At 34.9% G+C, this 10401-nt stretch overlaps 2 pseudogenes; one reads left to right on the top strand and one right to left on the bottom strand.

The window, feature by feature from the left end:
- Window positions 1-3300: 3300 nt before the first annotated feature.
- On the bottom strand, window positions 3301-4999 carry LOC143575016 (uncharacterized protein At2g29880-like; annotated as a pseudogene).
- A 3550-nt stretch (window positions 5000-8549) lies between these two features.
- LOC143575015 (alkane hydroxylase MAH1 pseudogene) lies at window positions 8550-10120 on the top strand (annotated as a pseudogene).
- The last annotated feature ends 281 nt before the right edge of the window (window positions 10121-10401 follow it).

The raw sequence follows: 10401 nt of genomic DNA, 5'->3' as shown, positions 1-10401 counted from the left end.
TCACCATCCAATTCTCCTACTTTCACAGCAACGTTGTCGTTTTGATGGAAGAGGATGTGTGTGGATCTTTTTCTTTGCTTCTGTGTGTAACCACCATTTTAAGTTTTGAACATAACCGATTTCCTCCTAATAAGTATTTTACTTACCGCAAGCAGGGCGTTCTATCAATGAATCTCCACACCACCACAAACCAAAAATATCTATACGTTATCTGCTTTTGACATGTCATTCCCTCATTGGCTAACCTTTTCATATTTCTCCGTAAATTTCCATCCACCCTAATACCCATTGATCCTCAAAATTAAACAATACATTTCCATCTAGAAGTAGGCAAATAAACCGGTTAACTGAACCGACTCGAAATTTGAACCAAAACCGAACCGGTTTGAAACCAATTATACAGAAAACAGTTTGGAATCAATTGAAACCATAGGTTCGGAATCGGTTTTAATTTGCTCCACCAAAACCGGTTCCAAACCGGTTAACTGAACCGAAACCAGCCAAAACCAAGCAAAACCTGAACCGAACCCGATTGTAACATAGTCAAGAAACCAGTTTCAATCCGAACCAAAACCAACCATAAAACGGTTTTGACTTTTGGTGACCAAGCCAAAACAGTTTCAACCCTAACAGATTTTGAGTTTTAAATCGATCTATGCCTTCCATCCATCAATAAATACGATTTTTACTCAATTAAGTTTGTAGAACTAAGTTATCACATTTATGATTTATTGGTATGTATAACTTTCAATCAAGAGTCAGACTATTAAATGTTATATCCATAAAGCCATAAACGTGCTTCTTTTCACAATAAAAAAGAAAATAATGTGGTTTGTCACATTTATTTAAATTGAAAAGTGAACTATAGTTTTCTGTCATAGTGGTTTGTCCAGATTTACGGTTTTAGTTAAATAATTGTATAAGGATGAAAATTGTAAATTTAAAACTATTTGACTAAAAGTACATGTTTGAACAAATCATAAGAACAAAAATCACAGTTTACTATAAGTTGAATAATGCAACTTTTTAATAAATTAGACTTCTCAAATTAAATAGTACATTACCGTCCATCAACTTTTAGCAAGTGAAATAGTGGGTGAATATGGATCGCATACCTTCTTTGGTGGCTCTAAGTGTCAAACATGTTCAATTGCATTCTCAAATATTGTGCGTTCTTTGTGGTGATGCAAGGAAACACTGGTACACCCATTTACTTCATGCCATATGGCATAGTAGCTATATATTAGCTATACTAGTTTGAGGCTCGTGTATTACACGGGTAATTATTGAAAATTTTAAATTTTGATTATTAAGTGAATTTACATTTAAGAAATTGATTATATATTGTTAATACACTTACAAATAAATTAAAATTACATAAATTACATAACTAAGATTACACAAATATGTTACAAATAGGTAAAAACTTTCTTTTACACTACATTTGTGATTGCATTAGCAGGTATACATTGTTTATCAAAAATCAAAATCTTTAGTCCATGTCTGCTTGTAACTATTAATAAAGTAACATATAGGCCTGCTTATAACTCTTGATATAGCCATATATAATTGTCCGTGTGACAAAAAAGATTCTCCAAATACATACCAACTCTAGATAAATGATAATATATATCTATGGTACTAATAAAAAAAATATTCATACACATAAAATATCATGTCATTTGATAATATCTGCTCATGTTTATAGAAAAAACATGATTATCTCAAAAACCATATACCTGAACTTTGATGATATAATCATCCTTAGAATCTTTACGATTTGAAATTGATTGATCATGATAAATTTGTTGTTATCAATATTCTGTGTATGACAAATGTTTTAATTAACTTTATATTTTACAATTAAAAATTGTATAATCAAGCAAAATAAAAACCGAAAATTTAAATATAACAAAATGATTTGTTTTTTTCATATGAATGTAATTATCACGAAAATGAAAAATACATAATGTTCAAATAATAGTGATTATTCTGAGTTAGAAGAATATTATAAGATTTAAAGTTGCATAAAGTGAATGTAGTGACTCTTATATATAATCGTTGAAAGTAGGGCTGCCACTTTTACCCGTAACATGAAACCCAACCCAAGAAATCCGTACCTAAACCCAAACTAACCCGACCAGAGAAACTCGAACCCAAGAAAATACTAACCAGAACCTGAACCGAAGTAATTCGGGTTGGTTCTTGCGTCCAAATTCTAGGTTCCGGGTCAACCTGAAAACTTTTAGTTTTAAAATCATATGTATTTTTAGGTATTAAACGCTAAGCCTTAGCCGCTGACGTTATCAGGATTTAGTCCAAGTTGATTGTTCTTATTTCACATATTATGAATCGAATGTTTATTGTTTATTATTTTTAATATAAACCATAATAAACACTAATGACTAATTGTCTCTTGTCAATCCATATGAAGAATACTTATTATATGTAGTAACGATTTAGTTGGAATAAACATATAATTTTAATGTCATATATTGAAATGACTTAAAAGATAAGGACCATATATGAAAATTGGTTGAAAAAAGGTGAGGAGGGCTATGATGTTAACAAGTGGTAAAAGTAGTAGGCTTTTATTAGAAGAGATATTGGTAATTGGTGCAAGATCGATCAAATTTATGCTATTTTGGTTAGGGATTTGTTTGAGTCATACAAGTTGGTACCAACGGATGGTTATAAAAGGAAATTACGTACCCATGCATGGGATCTTGGTAAATGTGTGTTGGTGTATATGTTTTGAAGATTAGGAATGAAGTACAACTCAAGAACAAGGAAACTAACTCACGGAAGATAATGGAGAATATCAAGGTAGTGTTTGGTAAGTATGAATGAGAGATGGAATGAAATGGATTATTATGATGAAATGAAAAAAAATATGTTTGGTTGGTCAATTGAATAGAATCACCCATTACCATGTTCATTCCATTCCCTCTAAAACATCTGTTTGGTATGAGATAATGGAATGGAAGGAGGAATAGAATAAGCATGGGAATGGAATGAACAACAGAATAGAATGGGTCATTACCATTCCATTATCCTGTTTGGTTAACATGGAATGGAATGGATCCAAAATTTACCAATTTTTATAACATTATCTAATTAAAATTTATATTATAAAAATGAGTATTTTTTATGTAATAAAATTTCAAAATCATCTAAAACTATTTAAAATCATGTAAAAGTTTTCAGCTAACAGAAATAAAGATCATCCAAAGTATCCAACTAACAAAAAATTAAAATCATCCAAAATCATCCATCGAAAAAATTTTAAAAATCATCCGAAAGTCATCTTATATCACGCTATTCAGATTCGTCAAGCATGTTCCTCACCCATCCAAGTTTACGGTCTTCACTGACTTTATAAAAGACTACCATCAACGTCTCGTTCTGTGCGAGCTTACATACAGCTTTATCACAATCACGAATAGACAAACCCGCAACTTTATTCATTTCCTCGAAAAGATTGTTTCACATTTCCTCTCTATTGCTTTCTGTTCCAAAAACTCTACTGAATGTGTCCGTAGCCCCCCTAATCTCTGCACCTATTATTTCTGCTGACTCTTTCAAGCTATTCATTAGAGGATCCAAATTGTTGCGTCTTTTTCTCTTTCGTTGTGTGCTTGTTTCTTCTCTAGAAGTTGCATATGAGGGGCTGTTTATTTGCTGATCAACATATATATCATCCAATCCGTCTTCAGTGCCATGTTCTTCTCTGTTTATGTCCGATAAAATATCGGCAGCTGTTTGAGCATCTCTTCCATTTGCTCGATCCTTTCCAAATACATTACACAAGTCCCAGTAATGAGGAAATTTCTTTCCTCTCCATCTTTTTGCGTTTGTGTGCACCTAAAAAGCCACATCAACACGATCGGAATTAACAAAATCAAAATATAATAATAATGGAGTGACCCTCACCAACAACATCCCTCGTTTAAAAAAAATAATTCAAGTTTCTAGTTCACCCAAATTGCTTGTGTTTCTTTTGATATGAGCTACCAAAAATCATTGTAACCAAAAAATTTAGCAAAGCTAATAATGCTATATGGTAAAATATATTATCTTATACTTCATACCAGTATTCAAAGAATCAACCAGCGTCTATAACTAAACTACTATGTGGTTTAAAAACAAAGTCAGCAGCTTAGCTGAATTCACTTTATTGATTCTTTATTAGTTGGTATGCACCTAAAATGAAGTATATAGATTAGTAAGCTATATAATACTTTTACAGCCCGGTACGGTTTTTATCGACCAGTTTCGAGTCAAGGCCAGACCGTCTGTTACAATTTAAAATTTTCAAAAAAACAGACCGACCCAAAAAATTTTGAAAACCAACTTTAAAACCAAGCCGATGACTGAATTGGCGGTCTCACCGTTTTAAACCGAACCGTGAAAACCCGTAGCGATTACTATAAAAAAAACTACAATAAAAAATGATTATACAATACCTGTAAATAATCTTTCCAAACATCTTGTGGAGCATCGAGCATTTCGTTATTATAATCCCAGCCAAACCCACTTGTATTCTTACATGATAGCATATCATGTACAATAGCCCAGTCATTTTTCATTGTCTTTATACGTGACTCTATATGTGGCTTTGCCTTTATGCCTGCTTCAGGAAGTAAAATTGCTAGTTGCTTCTCCACCGCTTGCAAGAAACCAGGTTTAAACCCGTTATCTGATTTGTAATGAGGACTCAAATTAAGTACATCCAGCATGGCTGCAACAAGCTTCTCATCTTCCTTTTCATTCCACTTTCTTTTATTCTTTCCTGGACCTCTCTCATAATCAAGTTGTGTTTCCATTATCTTCACACCAAACATCAATGTTGTATGATTAATAAAAACACATAAAACATTCAGATGTTTTGAAATTACCAACATAATATAACAAACACATAAAAGTATTCAAATTTAATCTTACAAAAACCATCTAAGTAACAATACCAAAGTAACATAACAAAAAACAAAGTAGTCTAAATAAATCAATGATTTCTAGATGTCCATGCATTATACATTGATGTTGCCAAATTTTGTCTAAAGTTGGTCCATTCATTCGAGGTCCCAGTCGTAGTAATTTGTTCCACATGTGACCCAAGATCTTCGTCATCCGCATCATTATTTATGTCAATATATTCACCATCATCAAGAGGATCATATGCCATTTCTCTTCGAATAAAGTTATGCATAAGACAACATGCAAGTATAATTTTATTTTGTGTTCTAATTGGATAGAAAGATGGGCTTCTAAGTATAGCCCATCTTTTCTTCAAAACACCAAAACATCGTTCGATGACATTCCTTGCGGCTGAGTGCTTCATGTTAAAGTACTCTTCAGGCTTTTCCGGTCTTCGTCCATTCAGCCAAGTATTCAAATGATATCTTTGACCTCGAAATGGTGCAAGGAATCCCTCTCCGTTGGTGTACCCGGCATCAACAAGATAGTAGTTACCTTTAGGCACTTGCAATCCATTCTCTCGGATCATAGCACTACGAAGTATTCTTCCATCAGGAGCAGATCCTTCCCAGCCTGGTAATACATAAATGAATTGCATGTCGGGTGTGCAAGCAGCAAGTACATTAGTTGTTATATCTCCTTTTCGATTACAGTATCTTGGTTTATCTTCCTCTGAAACTTGTATACATATATGTGTCCCGTCGATAGCTCCTAAACATCCCTTGAACCATTTCCATCTTTCATCTGTTGAAGTTTCTGATATTGACTCCGGTTTCTTAAATAGTTCGCTTTCCAATCGTATAACAGCATCTAACACATTATTGAAATGTTTACTGACAGTCTCTCCTAATCGGCGAAACTGAAACTTCGCGACTCGATTCTTCACATGATGTGCCAAAATGTATAGGAAAATTGCAACTTGTTCATCTACTTGAAGGTACTTAGACGCTTTCAAATTTCCATCTCTCTCCAACATATTACAAAGTTTCACAAAAGCTGTCCTATTCATTCTAAGTTGATGAAGACACGTGTCATCACTTTCATACACCAATCTTTGCATATATTCTTTTCTCTCGGGGTAGAACATCTTGTAGCGAGCTCTAGTTGGACACGTACCTATATGCATACTAATAACAGTTTGTACTACTTGAATATACCAAGAGACCATGCTTAGGATATGAAGCCACAATGCGCTTAATGCAGCTAATTTCCTTTTTTTTGTTTGTTTGTTCAGTTTAAATCTAGACATAACTGCAATATTATTCAATAAAAACCATGTTTAGAGTTAGTACATATAAATTCATTTGATCCTTACCCTGCAGAACATATTAACTGATATATAATTCACACATCTAAATAAATCACAAAACACCACCTAAAATGCTTAATTAGCAGGTATAATAGTTTTGAACTTTCTATACCATAGGGAAATTGGGGTACTGTTGGTAAAACACACAAATGTGAGCTAACATGAAAAAATAAAAAATAGACAAAAATGTGGTTATCAAGTTTTGCACTTTCAATCATCATTTGATAAAATAACATTATAATTCTTCTTTACTTTCAATGATGGCTAATATTTTAATGTCCTATGTTTTTCGTAATTCATACATCATCAATTAATAACATATAAATGCCAATTATTGCTTCTTGCTAATATTTCTTTAGATGACGATTATGTTATTCAATTTTAAAGAAGCCCTAATTTATTATGTTCTATTTTTGATTGTTTTTACCTTAATTAATCATTGAATTGATCTATGAAATCTGGAAACATCATCATATTCATTGCAGATGATCGAACATGATGTTATAGATCAATGAATTTTTGTAAATAGGAATCACGAAATCGTAATAGCTGACATGCAATACAAATTAATTGATGAAGAACGTACCTTGTTATGCGAATTCGTTATTTGCAGAGGTGGTTTTTTTTGTGAGGGTTGATTAGAAGGAGTGGAATGAAATAAAAACGGGGGGTAGCGATGGAATGGATTAGTAGGAATGGAATCCCCTAAGGAATAGGTCATTCCATTATTATAACCAACCAAACATTCCAAATTTCATTCCAATGGAATGGATTATTCCATTCCCTCCCCCATTCCCACCTACCAAACACCCCCTAAATTCATTTCATCCACCCTCATTATTTTTTTTTTCATTTCATCCCTCTTTCACAATATATATATCACCTCCACCACCCTCCCACCACTACTACCCACTGTTCTCTCAACACCACCACCGCCTCCGCCGCCCGCCACCACTCACCACCGCCGCCCACCACCACCACTCGCCTCCGCCTCCAAACACCACCACCACCCACCACACCTCTGATGCCACCACCAACCACCCACCTCCGCCTACCATCGTCGTCAACCACCGCCTACCATCGTCGTCCACCACCACCACCACCAACCACCTACCACCGCCTACCATTGTCGCCCACCACCACCACCACCAACCATCACCACCGCCCGCCACTTACTATTGCCACCGCCACCACCACCCACTATCACCACCACTAATCACCCCCGCCCATCGCCACCGCCACCACCGCCCACTACCCACCACCACCATAACTGCTCGCCGCCCACCACCATCCCACCGCCACTCACTACCTTTTTTTATTTTATTCCGGCTTTTTCTAGCTTACCAAAAAATAAAAATTAATAATTTATGTCATTCTCACATGGTAACCAAACGCGTCAATGGAATGGTAATGATCAATTCCATTATCTCGTCCATTCCATTCCCCCGCCTATTCCATTTTATCGCTTATTCCATTACCCCAAACCAAACAGACCCAAAAACTCCTGGGTTCTGATAGTATAATTGTATTAGGTGCAAGCACAAATTAATCTCTGGTGAAGACTAGTGCATTTTTAAATTATTGTAATTAGGTTGTAATTGTTGTTTGCACCTGGTTGCTTGGGTGTTCTAATTAACTCTCGCTTTCAAAAAAAGTAAAAAACAAAATGGCAGTCACATTTAAGGTTTGTTGGTACAGGTAACTTTCAATGAAGTCTATTCGAGTAAATAAATGTTATATTAAGGATTCATTTTAACAATAAAAAATAAAATAATAATATCTTTGAAATTATTTATAGTAAAATCATAAAATATGTTTCTAAGAACAAAATATATACTTGTCTATAAAGTATAAACTGCAGTAGTTTTTTTGAGAATATAATGGTTTACTAAACATAACCGTCGAGGGGTTAAATATCCACAGGTCCTTGGTTGGAACCTAGAAAAATAAAAAAAATTTGTCTTTGACAAAAGAAAAAAAAAAAAAAAAAACAAACTAAACAGGACTATAAAAGCAGTTTCACTTATTTAAGCAATTCAGATTTTTTTTTCTGCTTGTATTTATTCGAACGCTTCTCGAACAAAATAGTACTGTCCTATATAACAAGGATTTCAGAACACTTTACCTTAACTTCCATCTTTAGCGAGCAAGCTGTTATGCAAAAAATAGAATTAAATAAAAAAAAATAAAGAAAGAAAATGAAACATTACATCAGTCTATTTGGTTATAAGTTTCTCCAAAGTTATTGCCCTTCATTCAAAATCCTATGGCAGCTTCCATCGAATATTACTCTAACATGCTTCTACTTTTCATCATCTTTTTTATTTCAGCCACTGTGTTTCTACACCGGAGAAGGCGCCTACCTATAACTAACTGGCCGTTTCTTGGCATGCTCCCAGACGTCATCCTAAACCTTAATCATCCACATGATTTTGCCACACACATACTGAAAATTACCAATGGTACTTTCATGGTTAAAGGTCCTTGGTTTGCCAATATGGACATGTTGTTCACCTCCGACCCTTCCAACATCCATTACATGTTGAGCAAGAACTTCAACAATTATCCAAAAGGCCCCGAATTTCGTAACATCTTTGATATTCTAGGAGAAGGAATCTTTAACACTGACCATGAGTTATGGGAAGTCCATCGAAAAACAACCATGTCTCTCCTTAGACACCCCGAATTTCCAACTCTTTTGGAAACAACCATAAAGAAGAAAGTGGAAAAAGGGCTTCTCCCTCTCCTTTATCACGTTTCCTCTCGACATCAAGAGACGGATTTGCAAGAAATATTCAAAGGTTCTCTTTTGATACTATATGTATATTGCTTTTAGAGTACGACCCAGAAAGCCTGTCCATTGGTTTACCTTATATTCCATGTGAGAAGGCTTTCACGGACGTCAAAGAAGCTCTTGCGTGGAGACATTTGCTGCCGGAAAGAGTTTGGAAGTTGCAAAATAGATTAGGGTTGGGCAAGGAGAAGAAACTAATTGAAGGTTCCAAGGCTTTTGATGAATTCGTATACATGCGTTTGCATTCACAAAGAGAGGAAAATAGGTTCAGTTTGTCAACATTGTTGTTAAAGGGTTTTCAAGGAAACTCAAGAAAGTTCATCAAGGACACTATACTAAATCTAATGTTCGCAGGGAGAGACACCACAAGCACAACACTTTCATGCTTCTTTTATCTCCTTGCGCAAAACCCGTCTGTAGAGTCGAAGATCAGAGATGAGATCAAGAGAAAAATACCTTCTCGTAGATGGGAAAGTTGGGGCTTAAAGGAGGTGCAAGAATTGGTTTATCTTCATGGAGGTATATGCGAAGCTTTAAGACTATACCCGCCGGTTTTTATGGAGCACAAATCTCCATCAAAAGCTGATGTCCTCCCAAGTGGGCATGCTGTTGATGAGCATACTAGGATAATATCATCTTTCTATTCAATGGGAAGAATGGAAGAGATATGGGGGGATGATTGGATGGAGTTCCGACCCGAAAGATGGTTTTCGGGTGGTGGAGGGATGAGGCATGTACCGTCATACAAGTTTCCCGCGTTTCATGCAGGGCCAAGGGCATGCTTGGGTAAAGAAATGGGTTTGATTCAGATGAAAATGGTGGCGAGTGCAATTATTTGTCATTACCGTGTGGAGTTGGTGGAGGGTCATGATGTATGTGCTAGTGTTTCGGTTATATTACAGATAAAATATGGCTTGAAGATTAGACTCTTTCCTATCAACACCAACCAAGCTTACTGATATTCGACCGTTGGTGCATGCATGACCTTTATGGAATTATTATGTGAAATAATTGTACATTATTGATATGCATACCATCCGCGAAATATGAAATATGTCAACTTAAATAAACGTTCAAATGATTATTTATATGTGCCCACTAATGTCGGAATGCCATGCCGCAATAAACTTATAAAAATAAAGATAACCGTTATCTATTTATGTTTTAGATATATATAAATTGTTATGTTAATATGTTTGATCTTGCTGGATATGTTGAAGGAAAATCACATGCTAAAAATTCCCAATTCATTCGGTTAAATTTGAGCCGCCCCCCTGCATTTATGACTATCTTTGGAGAGAATATTTTAATATTAGTAGAG

This window comes from Bidens hawaiensis, unplaced genomic scaffold (genome assembly GCF_021521415.1).
Source record: "Bidens hawaiensis isolate Kalapana, Puna unplaced genomic scaffold, B.hawaiensis_p1.1 tig00027239_1, whole genome shotgun sequence".
Classification (NCBI taxonomy): Eukaryota; Viridiplantae; Streptophyta; class Magnoliopsida; order Asterales; family Asteraceae; genus Bidens; species Bidens hawaiensis.
This window is presented reverse-complemented; position numbering and strand designations above follow the sequence as displayed.